This window comes from Toxorhynchites rutilus, chromosome 2 (genome assembly GCF_029784135.1).
Source record: "Toxorhynchites rutilus septentrionalis strain SRP chromosome 2, ASM2978413v1, whole genome shotgun sequence".
Classification (NCBI taxonomy): domain Eukaryota; kingdom Metazoa; phylum Arthropoda; class Insecta; order Diptera; family Culicidae; genus Toxorhynchites; species Toxorhynchites rutilus.
In genome coordinates this window covers 8,188,029-8,199,317 of record NC_073745.1, presented here as the reverse complement: position 1 = coordinate 8,199,317, position 11,289 = coordinate 8,188,029, and positions in this window count along the sequence as shown.

Sequence of the window (11,289 nt, the reverse complement as noted above, 5' to 3'; positions counted from 1 at the left end):
ATTTGATCGATTTCTCTTCATCAACGTTTTCTTTAGTTAATAACTCAACTGCAAAAATATTCCAATTTGATTTGCTACAGAATCCGATAGATGAGGTTTTAACCTATTATCCACATTGTCAGATACAGCTGGGAATGTGTTTGCAGCAAAGTTATGACCAACAGAGAGAGAGAGAGAGAGAGAGAGAGAGAGAGAGAGAGTCGTTGTAGAGAAATCGACTATGTGTAAGTGCCCCTTTCATTTTGACCCCCTCAATTACTATTCCTTTTCGCAAAATATTAGACCCGTATTTTTTCATTTTTTCGTTAGGGTTTAGGGTGGTCCGAAAAATCACTTTTTCTCACTTTTTTCCTAAAATGACTTTTTCTAAAAATTCACAACTTTTGAATTATCGAATCGTTTTAGATCATCGATATACCAAATTGATGGCAATGAGCTAGCCTTTTATTGAAAAATATCAAACTTGCCAAATAAATGGGTTTTATTTTCGTTATTATTGATTGTAGTCGTTTTTTATAGTTTTCATGGCCTTGGACTAGAGGGAACTATATTTTTTTATATTTTTAATGGAAATCTGAGATTTTTTTACATAACATATCTCGATATCAGAGATGCTATTTTTTCCTTTTTGAGATATGACTTTTCAAAGTTAACCAACCGGTGGTTCGAAAAATCACGTTTCCCCCTTTATCCAAAAATGACTTTTTGCAAAAAATCATAACATTTGAACTTTTGAACCGTTTTAGATGATCGACATAGTCAAATGAAGCTAACCTTCTTTGAAAAATTATCACACTTGCGGGAAGATTGGAATATTGAACGAATACTTAAAACATGTTAAACTTGCAAAATAATACCTCAAAAACGAAATAAGTAGGATTTCCGTTATCGAAATATGTTGTGTAAAAAATCCGCTTTCAAGATAAATTATAAAAAAATATAGCCCCCTCTAGTCCAAAGCCATGAAAACAATAAAAAACAATTACAATCAACGATAACGAAAATAAAATCCATTCTTTTTGCTTTTTATTCTTTTTTATTCTTTTTATCCTTTTTTTTGATATGTCGATCAACCAAATCGGTGCAGCGGTTCAAAAGTGATAAATTTTTGCAAAAAAAAAAATTCATTTATGTGAAAAAGTGGAAAAACAAATTTCGGACCACCCTAAAATGGAAATGGGCACCCTAATGAAAAAATAAAAAAAATACGGGTCTAATGTTTTGCTATAAAGAACAAAATAATCACGTTTGACGAAAATCTGAGAACCACTATATCGGTTTGGCATGGAATGGCTGTATGTGAAGATTTGTCTTAAATCTGCCGTCGACGATGTCTTCTGCCGTGATGCTGGTTCCTGGAAGGAAATCAAACTTCTTCAGTTAGTTCCGTCTCGCTCATGAGGTGAGGTCCCCATGGCCTAGTGGTTAGCGTGGTACTCGCCAAGATGGGCGCTTCGTATTCGATTCCCGTTCGGGTCAGAAATTCTATGGACAAAGGTTTTTCTGGCCTGCACTGCTTCAGGTGAACACTGTCTAGGGTGTGATGAGAAAGAGCAAATGGCCATTCCCAATCTCCAAGAAAAACTACAAAAATCCGGAAACAGCGAATTGACGCCGCTATAAGCGTCTTTGCCCAGTCCGGGTGGTACTCGGGACGTAAAACAGCAGAATCACGATGGTCCTCATGCGAGATAGTACGGTTGGTCGCACCACAATAGCACCAAGCAATCAATGATTCACACAAGGTATAGTGAATCAGCCCATGTTGAAAAAACGTTAAGCCTAAACAAATAATTAGTCATTTTCGTGTGCCGCTCCTATTAAATATCTCTCGTTTCTAACTGAGGAATTCCTCAAAACTGTTCTCATTTTTTCTGGTGAACTTGGAACATGTAAGATGCTCTTTAGTAGCGACATCACAGTAATCTGATAAATGCCCCAAGTTGCTCTTTTGATTATCCTTAAGGCTTTCAATTAGCGGCTTCAGCAATCCTGGAAAATGTGGCTCCTACGAATTTGTCGTTAAGGAAACGTTTTTCTTCTTATACAGGCGAAGAATTTGCCGCCAATTCCTCTTTATAGGTCCGAAAAAAGCCACGTCTAGGGGCGATGTAATTAGTGTTGAATTTGGAGAATTGCTACTAATTGTGAGTGTATTGGTATATTTTTGCATGTACATTGTGTGTGGCATGCCCAGTCCTGGCAACACGGGCAACGTCAGTTTAGCGATCAAGTGGGCTGGGCACCCGGTACATCTTCCGCCATCTTATCAGCAGGCAGTCATCGTTCGGCTTCGGGTGGTCTCTGATTATCCCGCGGACGCTCATGACAAAAGTTGCACGATTCCCAAGTGCATTTAATGTGATTCCCACTGTTTGTATTTGTTTTCGATCATTAAAGTTTGTGTGCAAAGGGGCAGTGGAACCTTTTAGAGAAACAACATGAAATGGCGAGCACTGGAATTCCCCCGCTGCGATGAAATCATGAATTGTCAGTTCCGAACTCGCTAACGGAAGACTCCAAATAGCAGAACTGTCTTACCATGGGACGCATGAAGATTGTCAGTAAGTAAATAATACATTCGAAGAGTTTTTTTTTGGTAAATGCTACCATACGTATAAACATATATGTCAAGCAGAACCATGATGTGTGAGCCCAATATCGGCTACATTTTTCCTGGCGAAAATGCACGTATTAGAATTATATCCTTATTATACCTCCGTATTGCCTTATGTCAACAGTAAAAATGGTTAATACGCTCACCATTCTTCAGAGATGACAAGATTAAAGTTTACTAATGTAATCGAGTAAAATATGCTAACCTCTGGTAGGGATGTGTGATAGCTGGCAATATGTACGAAAAATTTGTGCATTCTACTAATATTTGCTATCAAAGGTATTTGGTAATTTTCTACCGAGGATCTAATGCAGGAACATGAATAGAAAAATTGAAACTTGTTATCAGAAACAATGATTTATTTTTTAATGAATGCTGGTCTGTCCTTTGATTGCTATAGAGTAACAACACAAAATTAATTATGTTTCTATGTTTAATAGGCGATATCAAAAAAATAGGTACTGATGCACATCAGTCTCGTAAATCCATTACATTAATACCTTTTACTTTGCAGTAACGCATTGAAACTCAAGATTACGGATCCTATATTAATAATATATTAATAATGAGCTTTACTCTAAAGATACACAATGAAAAAGAAAAATTATTAACACCGATATGTTCCACTTTTTTTAAATATAGAATGGGAAAAATAGATAAATGTTTTATAATAAGTACGGATCAAGACGACCGTATGAAAAAATGAAAATGATAAGAGTGCGGATCGGGACGACCGTGCTGTGTAAAAATGGAAGTAAAATATTTGCGGATCGGTAATGATCAGAGTGCGGATCGGGACGATCGTGCGGTGTAAACATGGAAGTAAAATATTTGCGGATCGGTAATGATAAGAGTGCGGATCGGGACGACCGTGCTGCTATAAAAAAGGAAGTAAAATATTTGCGGATCGGAACGACCGTATGAAAAAATGAAAATGATAAGAGTGAGGATCGGGACGATCATGCTGCTAAAAAAAGGGAATAAAGCGGATCAGGACGACCGTATGAAAAAATTAAAATGATAAGAGTGCGGATTGGGACGACCGTGCTGTGTAAAGTGGAAGTAAAATATTTGCGCATCCGGACGACCGTAAGAAAAAATTTAAATGATAAGAGTGCGGATCGAGACGACCGTGCTGTGTAAAAATGGAAGTAAAATATTTGCGGATCGGTAATGATCAGAGTGCGGATCGGGACGATCGTGCGGTGTAAACATGGAAGTAAAATATTTGCGGATCGGTAATGATAAGAGTGCGGATCGGGACGACCGTGCTGCTAAAAAAAGGAAGTAAAATATTTGCGGATCGGAACGACCGTATGAAAAAATGAAAATGATAAGAGTGAGGATCGGGACGATCATGCTGCTAAAAAAAGGGAATAAAGCGGATCAGGACGACCGTATGAAAAAATGAAAATGATAAGAGTGAGGATCGGGACGATCATGCTGCTAAAAAAAGGGAATAAAGCGGATCAGGACGACCGTATGAAAAAATGAAAATGATAAGAGTGCGGATCGGGACGACCGTGCTGTGTAAAAATGGAAGTAAAATATTTGCGGATCGGTAATGATCAGAGTGCGGATCGGGACGATCGTGCGGTGTAAACATGGAAGTAAAATATTTGCGGATCGGTAATGATAAGAGTGCGGATCGGGACGACCGTGCTGCTAAAAAAAAGGAAGTAAAATATTTGCGGATCGAAACGACCGTATGAAAAAATGAAAATGATAAGAGTGAGGATCGGGACGATCATGCTGCTAAAAAAAGAGAATAAAGCGGATCAGGACGACCGTATGAAAAAATTAAAATGATAAGAGTGCGGATTGGGACGACCGTGCTGTGTAAAGTGGAAGTAAAATATTTGCGCATCCGGACGACCGTAAGAAAAAATTTAAATGATAAGAGTGCGGATCGAGACGACCGTGCTGTGTAAAAATGGAAGTAAAATATTTGCGGATCGGTAATGATCAGAGTGCGGATCGGGACGATCGTGCGGTGTAAACATGGAAGTAAAATATTTGCGGATCGGTAATGATAAGAGTGCGGATCGGGACGACCGTGCTGCTAAAAAAAGGAAGTAAAATATTTGCGGATCGGAACGACCGTATGAAAAAATGAAAATGATAAGAGTGAGGATCGGGACGATCATGCTGCTAAAAAAAGGGAATAAAGCGGATCAGGACGACCGTATGAAAAAATGAAAATGATAAGAGTGAGGATCGGGACGATCATGCTGCTAAAAAAAGGGAATAAAGCGGATCAGGACGACCGTATGAAAAAATGAAAATGATAAGAGTGCGGATCGGGACGACCGTGCTGTGTAAAAATGGAAGTAAAATATTTGCGGATCGGTAATGATCAGAGTGCGGATCGGGACGATCGTGCGGTGTAAACATGGAAGTAAAATATTTGCGGATCGGTAATGATAAGAGTGCGGATCGGGACGACCGTGCTGCTATAAAAAAGGAAGTAAAATATTTGCGGATCGGAACGACCGTATGAAAAAATGAAAATGATAAGAGTGAGGATCGGGACGATCATGCTGCTAAAAAAGGGAATAAAGCGGATCAGGACGACCGTATGAAAAAATTAAAATGATAAGAGTGCGGATTGGGACGACCGTGCTGTGTAAAGTGGAAGTAAACTATTTGCGCATCCGGACGACCGTAAGAAAAAATTTAAATGATAAGAGTGCGGATCGAGACGACCGTGCTGTGTAAAAATGGAAGTAAAATATTTGCGGATCGGTAATGATCAGAGTGCGGATCGGGACGATCGTGCGGTGTAAACATGGAAGTAAAATATTTGCGGATCGGTAATGATAAGAGTGCGAATCGGGACGACCGTGCTGCTAAAAAAAGGAAGTAAAATATTTGCGGATCGGAACGACCGTATGAAAAAATGAAAATGATAAGAGTGAGGATCGGGACGATCATGCTGCTAAAAAAAGGGAATAAAGCGGATCAGGACGACCGTATGAAAAAATGAAAATGATAAGAGTGAGGATCGGGACGATCATGCTGCTAAAAAAAAGGAGTAAAGCGGATCAGGACGACCGTATGAAAAAATTAAAATGATACGAGTGCGGATCGGGACGACCGTGCTGTGTAAAAATGGAAGTAAAATATTTGCGGATCGGTAATGATCAGAGTGCGGATCGGGACGATCGTGCGGTGTAAACATGGAAGTAAAATATTTTCGGATCGGTAATGATCAGAGTGCGGATCGGGACGACCGTGCTGCTAAAAAAAAGGAAGTAAAATATTCGCGGATCGGAACGACCGTATGAAAAAATGAAAATGATAAGAGTGAGGATCGGGACGATCATGCTGCTAAAAAAGGGAGTAAAGCGGATCAGGACGACCGTATGAAAAAATTAAAATGATAAGAGTGCGGATCGGGACGACCGTGCTGTGTAAAAATGGAAGTAAAATATTTGCGGATCGGTAATGATAAGAGTGCGGATCGGGACGACCGTGCTGCTAAAAAAAAGGAAGTAAAATATTTGCGGATTGGTACGACCGTATGAAAAAATGAAAATGATAAGAGTGAAGATCGGGACGATCGTGCTGTGTAAAAATTGATGTAAAATATTTGCGGGTCGGAACGACCGTAAGAAAAAATGAAAATGAAAATGAAAAAATGATAAATAAAAATGAAAATCCAAAAGCGGTTCAAATGTTTTATGTGAAGGAAAATACACTGAAACGAAATCCACATGTATCCTGGCAACACGGGCATCGTCAGTTTAGCGATCAAGTGGGCTGGTACATCTTCCGCCATCTTTTCAGCAGGCAGTCATCGTTCGGCCTCGGGTGGTCTCTGATTATCTCGTGGACGTTCATGGGTACACACCAATGAGGTACATATAGAGGTGGAGCAGTAGACCATGTATACATGTATTGGTGAACGGAAAAAATGGTGTCGTCATTATTTGCATTCAATCGATAGTTCACATAGAAAATACAAATAAATGATAAAAAATACTTAAGATTATTTATCATTTTGTCCTAAATTATTCAAGAAAACATGGGACTGCTTCGAAAGTTTAATGTTTGTTGAATAATTATTATACTGTAATATAATTACCCTACCTACGAAGTAAAGTGTATTATTGAATAATTATATATTAATATATTGAGTGTTTGTCTCGCACTCGTTCTAATTCTATAAAACAAACTTCAGTCAACGAAATTCTTAGGGCTTTCCTCAAAAGCTGTAAAAGTCCCACTTATAAAATTAGTTAGTGATTTTAAAGAGTTATTCATTTTGCACGGTATTGTAATTGGCATTATAATTATGCTTAGTAATATATTTGTAAGTTAGAATGTTTCTAAGTCAACCATAGCCCAAAACTAAAAAAGAGGGACAACTCTATAATGGTTGATATTAAGTCTTAGGCGTAGAAGCTATGCTTTATACGTAGCTTCAATGAGCTACCGAACACCCGACCTTACTTGTAAAACTAGAAAATATTAATGATTATTTTTTGGTCAATATTGCTAATGAGGCTTTATAGAAAATCTGTCGCTATTAGAATTGTTCATATGATTTTGGTACCCTTAACCATACATACAAAGCTCACCTTAACGAAAACGCTCGAGCAATCTCATCAGTCGACCATACAACTCTCTTCTTCTCTTCGAGAATTAATGCAACATTATTGTTCGTGAAAACCTCATTGAAGTGTTTCCTTGCTTCTTTTTTAACGAGCTGATCTGAACGTGGCTGTACTTCTTCCTGAATCTTACTGCAATCATTTCGAAGTGCTTCTATATCCTGGTTGCGGTCTTCCAGTTTCTTGTTTCTCTGTTTAATAATGTTGGACAACATTTGGAGATGTCTTTCCTTCTCTCTGATCAACAGCCGATGTTGATTATATTGATTGAAGTCTTTAGCATTAAATAGAAATGGCATTACCTGTACGCGTAGCTGTTGTAGACTTTTGCTTCACGGAAACTTGCGCCAGACGGTTAATTTTCTTCGTAAATTTTTCCCGCAGCGTTTTTATTACAGATTTATCAAACAGCTCCACGTCCTGGATATTGCCGTCAGGACAGTCGGGATGCTGTAAATCCTCCCATCCAGAATCGTCCGTACAGCCCATTCCGCAGCTCTTGTCACTTGTCACTGGTTATGGCACGGCTAGTTCGATAGCCTCTAGCAGGACTTTCATGTTCGAGTCAACGTTTTCCTCTGAAATATGAATTTGACCTGCGTTAGTAGGTTTAGATTGCATCATATCTTGAATACATATTACCTTGAGGCTCATCAGAATTCCGGTAACCGCCGTAATGCGGATAGTTGGAATCGCTAAAATCATTATACAGGGTGGGCCATTTAAAGTGGAAGCATCTGGCAACCCCATAACTTTTGACAGAGATGTCAGATTAACAAATGTCATACCGCGTTGGAAGCGTCATTTCAGTACAATTTTAACCATGGAACAAAACACACCTAAACAACGCGCTGAAATTGTTCAGCTGTACATTCAAAATAACTTCTCAATTGTGTTAACGAAACGTGCGTGGAAAAATAAAAATAAAGTTAAAACATCGCCTGGAGACAACACTATATGTCGATTATATGCCAAATTTATATCGTCTGGTAGTGTTGGTAATGCCAGTCATCTGTCCAGACAACGACCAAGACGTTTCGACGAGAATATTGATGCCGTTCGAGCCAGTGTTGCAGAGACTCCATCGACATCAGGTCGCCATCGTTCGCAAGAGTTAGGCATCTTTTTATTGCCATTTGTTCGTGAAAATGAATTGGACAATTACTGGTTCCAACAGGACGGCGCTACATGCCATACAGCGGCTGCCACGACCAAATTATTGCGCGAAATGTTCCCCGGAAGATTAATATCGAAAAACGGCGATTATGACTGGCCACCGAGATCACCTGATTTGGCGCCTCCTGACTTTTTTTTTTATGGGGATATTTAAAATCCAAGGTATACACTGGTAAACCAAGGACCCTGGCTGCGCTGAAAGACAATATCCGACAAGAAATTGCTGCCATATCGGCCGAAACATTGGGCAAAGTGATGGAAAATGCCGAAAAAAAGGCACATTTTGCGGTCAAGGCCAGAGGCGGTCATTTACGAGATATCATAATCAAAAAGTAGTTAGAACAAATCTCCTTGGACCAAAATAAATGAATTTAAAAAAAATATTTAAAATTCCACTTCTTTACTTTGCTATTGCAAAAACAAATCCTTCCACTTTAAATGGCCCACCCTGTAATTATGTTTATCTTTGTTACTACGAAGATGAGGAATTAAATACGGATTACCGTCTTTGACCAACTTATTTCGTCCATAATTTATGAGTTGTCGCTGAGCGCTAGCATTATGCTCAAACGCTTCCGGTGCAAAATGTTTAGAGCAGGATGTTCCTGGATCTTTTAAAATACCGGTAAATTTTAACCATTTTGCTCGCTTTTTACTATCTTTTGGGTACGCATGGAAACACACTAAAATTACGTCTTTTTTCGCTTTTCTCGACGTAATTCCACAAACATTCACAGCACACTTTGGCATTATGCTAATATTTGATTCACTACCGTTAAAAATTGAATATTTTTCCAATTAAAATAGCGATAGAAACTAATTGAGAAAGCGTTTTCACTTGAAGCAGAAATATTTCAAATGTAAACACGAATAGTGACGTGACAATTTGTAACGAGGAAAAATGAAGATTGAAAAATCGCAGCAATCCAACTCATACACGCCATCATCCGCATAACCCTTGTATGGATAACACTGGGTACACACATTGCAACTTAGTTGCACATGTTCAATTTTACACTTGACCCATTCTCACCCCCACTCAGGGTAAATAAGAGATTATTTCGAAAATGTTGATATTTCAATAGAATTTTTTTTATATCCAAAATTAGCAATGATTCATCTAGCCAGACTTAAAAGAATCATTCCATCCAACATTTAACATTATAGTAGTTCTGTAGAATGCTGGGGATGAGATTCTTCTAGGGTGTTATTTGATGGCTATCGACACATCAAACTTTGATGAATTGTTAAATAATAACTATTTGTGCCACAGTTAAGTATTATGCATTGGAAGTTGTGAAAATATGCCTCCTATTAAACGGCTCACAACTTTCAAAAATATTCGCATTATTTGTCAACATATTACTAATAGTAACTTTCTCCGTTGTTGACCCATTCTCACCCCCATCGACGGTATCATGATGTTATAGCACCTGATCCCTATTGCACCCTATCACCCCCTGAGTTTTTTTTTCTTTTCTTTCCCAGGTGCGAAATCATACCTATGGTAACCGATTTTGGTTAGAAAATTCCCGAGATTGAACTGTCACATCTCGTGTTCTGGTAACATTCCGGTTTATTCATATCGGTGGCCATCAGGACGTGACCGGCTTCCTAGTTGACTATTCAAAGTTAGAGTCACGGAAGTTTACACAAAGTAAATCTACCCAAAGATTTCCAAATTTCATTTTCAGGGAGTCATAGAAAAGCACCCAAGTTTGGAGATGTATTTAAACTTTTTTTTTCATTTTATCTTGTAGTCTTCGTTGTCATCAAAATGATTAGCCCATCAGCGTGTTATGAACACAAATTCAAATCTTCATCCAGTTACATAATATGAATGGATGAATTGACACTTAACATCTCATTCGAATTGAAACAAGACTCATTCTTATATCTTGAGGCAATAAAAATCTTTTGAACGAATCAAAAATTCTTAATAAGTGAATGTCTACGCAGATTCAGCACGTGTTTCTGAACATTGAACCTCGCGCGGATTCAATGATTATGACAATGATTCTCTGCCATACGTGCTTTGCCTCACAAATAGGTCACCCCAAACACTCCCGCGAACGTTACATTCCTCTACCACTGCCTAATGGTCTTCAGCAATTGAATCCCACGCATTCCACGCTTGCGACAGGCTTCACTATCGCCGCTCTCCCCCACCTTCGTTTTCCCCCATCCACAATACAAAGGAATTTAGCAAATGAAGTGACCACAGATAAATCGAGGGACATTTCCTCGCTCGATGGACTCGATGGAAGCCCAAGTTCTGCTTCATTTCAGCTAACGCAACGCAAGCAACGGGCAACCGAAATCAGGGCGTGTAGCATAGATTTACGTCGCCGCGCTCAACTGGTGGAACATAAATGAATTTTAATTGATCTTGATTGAATTACGCTCAATGACCACATTAATAGCGATGGTTCGTCTTCCCTCGGTGGGGAAGGGGAGGAAGTGTACTCTGATTTCATGCGACGGTTTGTGAAGGTTTATGTTCGGTCGTGCTTGACGACCGGGCCGGGTACACATTATTGAAATTGATGTTGGAAAAGCCGGATGCGGGCGCGGGTAAATTATTGTTTGTTGCATTCAATTGTGACACTGCCACCGTTCTGTCGTCGAGTGTAAACAAATGCTTCGGCTGAAAAATAAACGTCCGCACGAAGGTTCGAGCATCAACCATTGGATTTATTGCGAGTAATGTGGCGCTTTCGGTAAATCCAGTCTGGGGAGTTCGGCAATTATCGCTAATGACGACTCCGAGTCCGTCGATCATCCGACACAATTTAGTTGGCCCGGACAGGAACGCTGTCGATTAGGAGGTGGAAGGGAAGGAAATTATTGCCAGTCACGCTAATTTACCTTTGCCGCTGC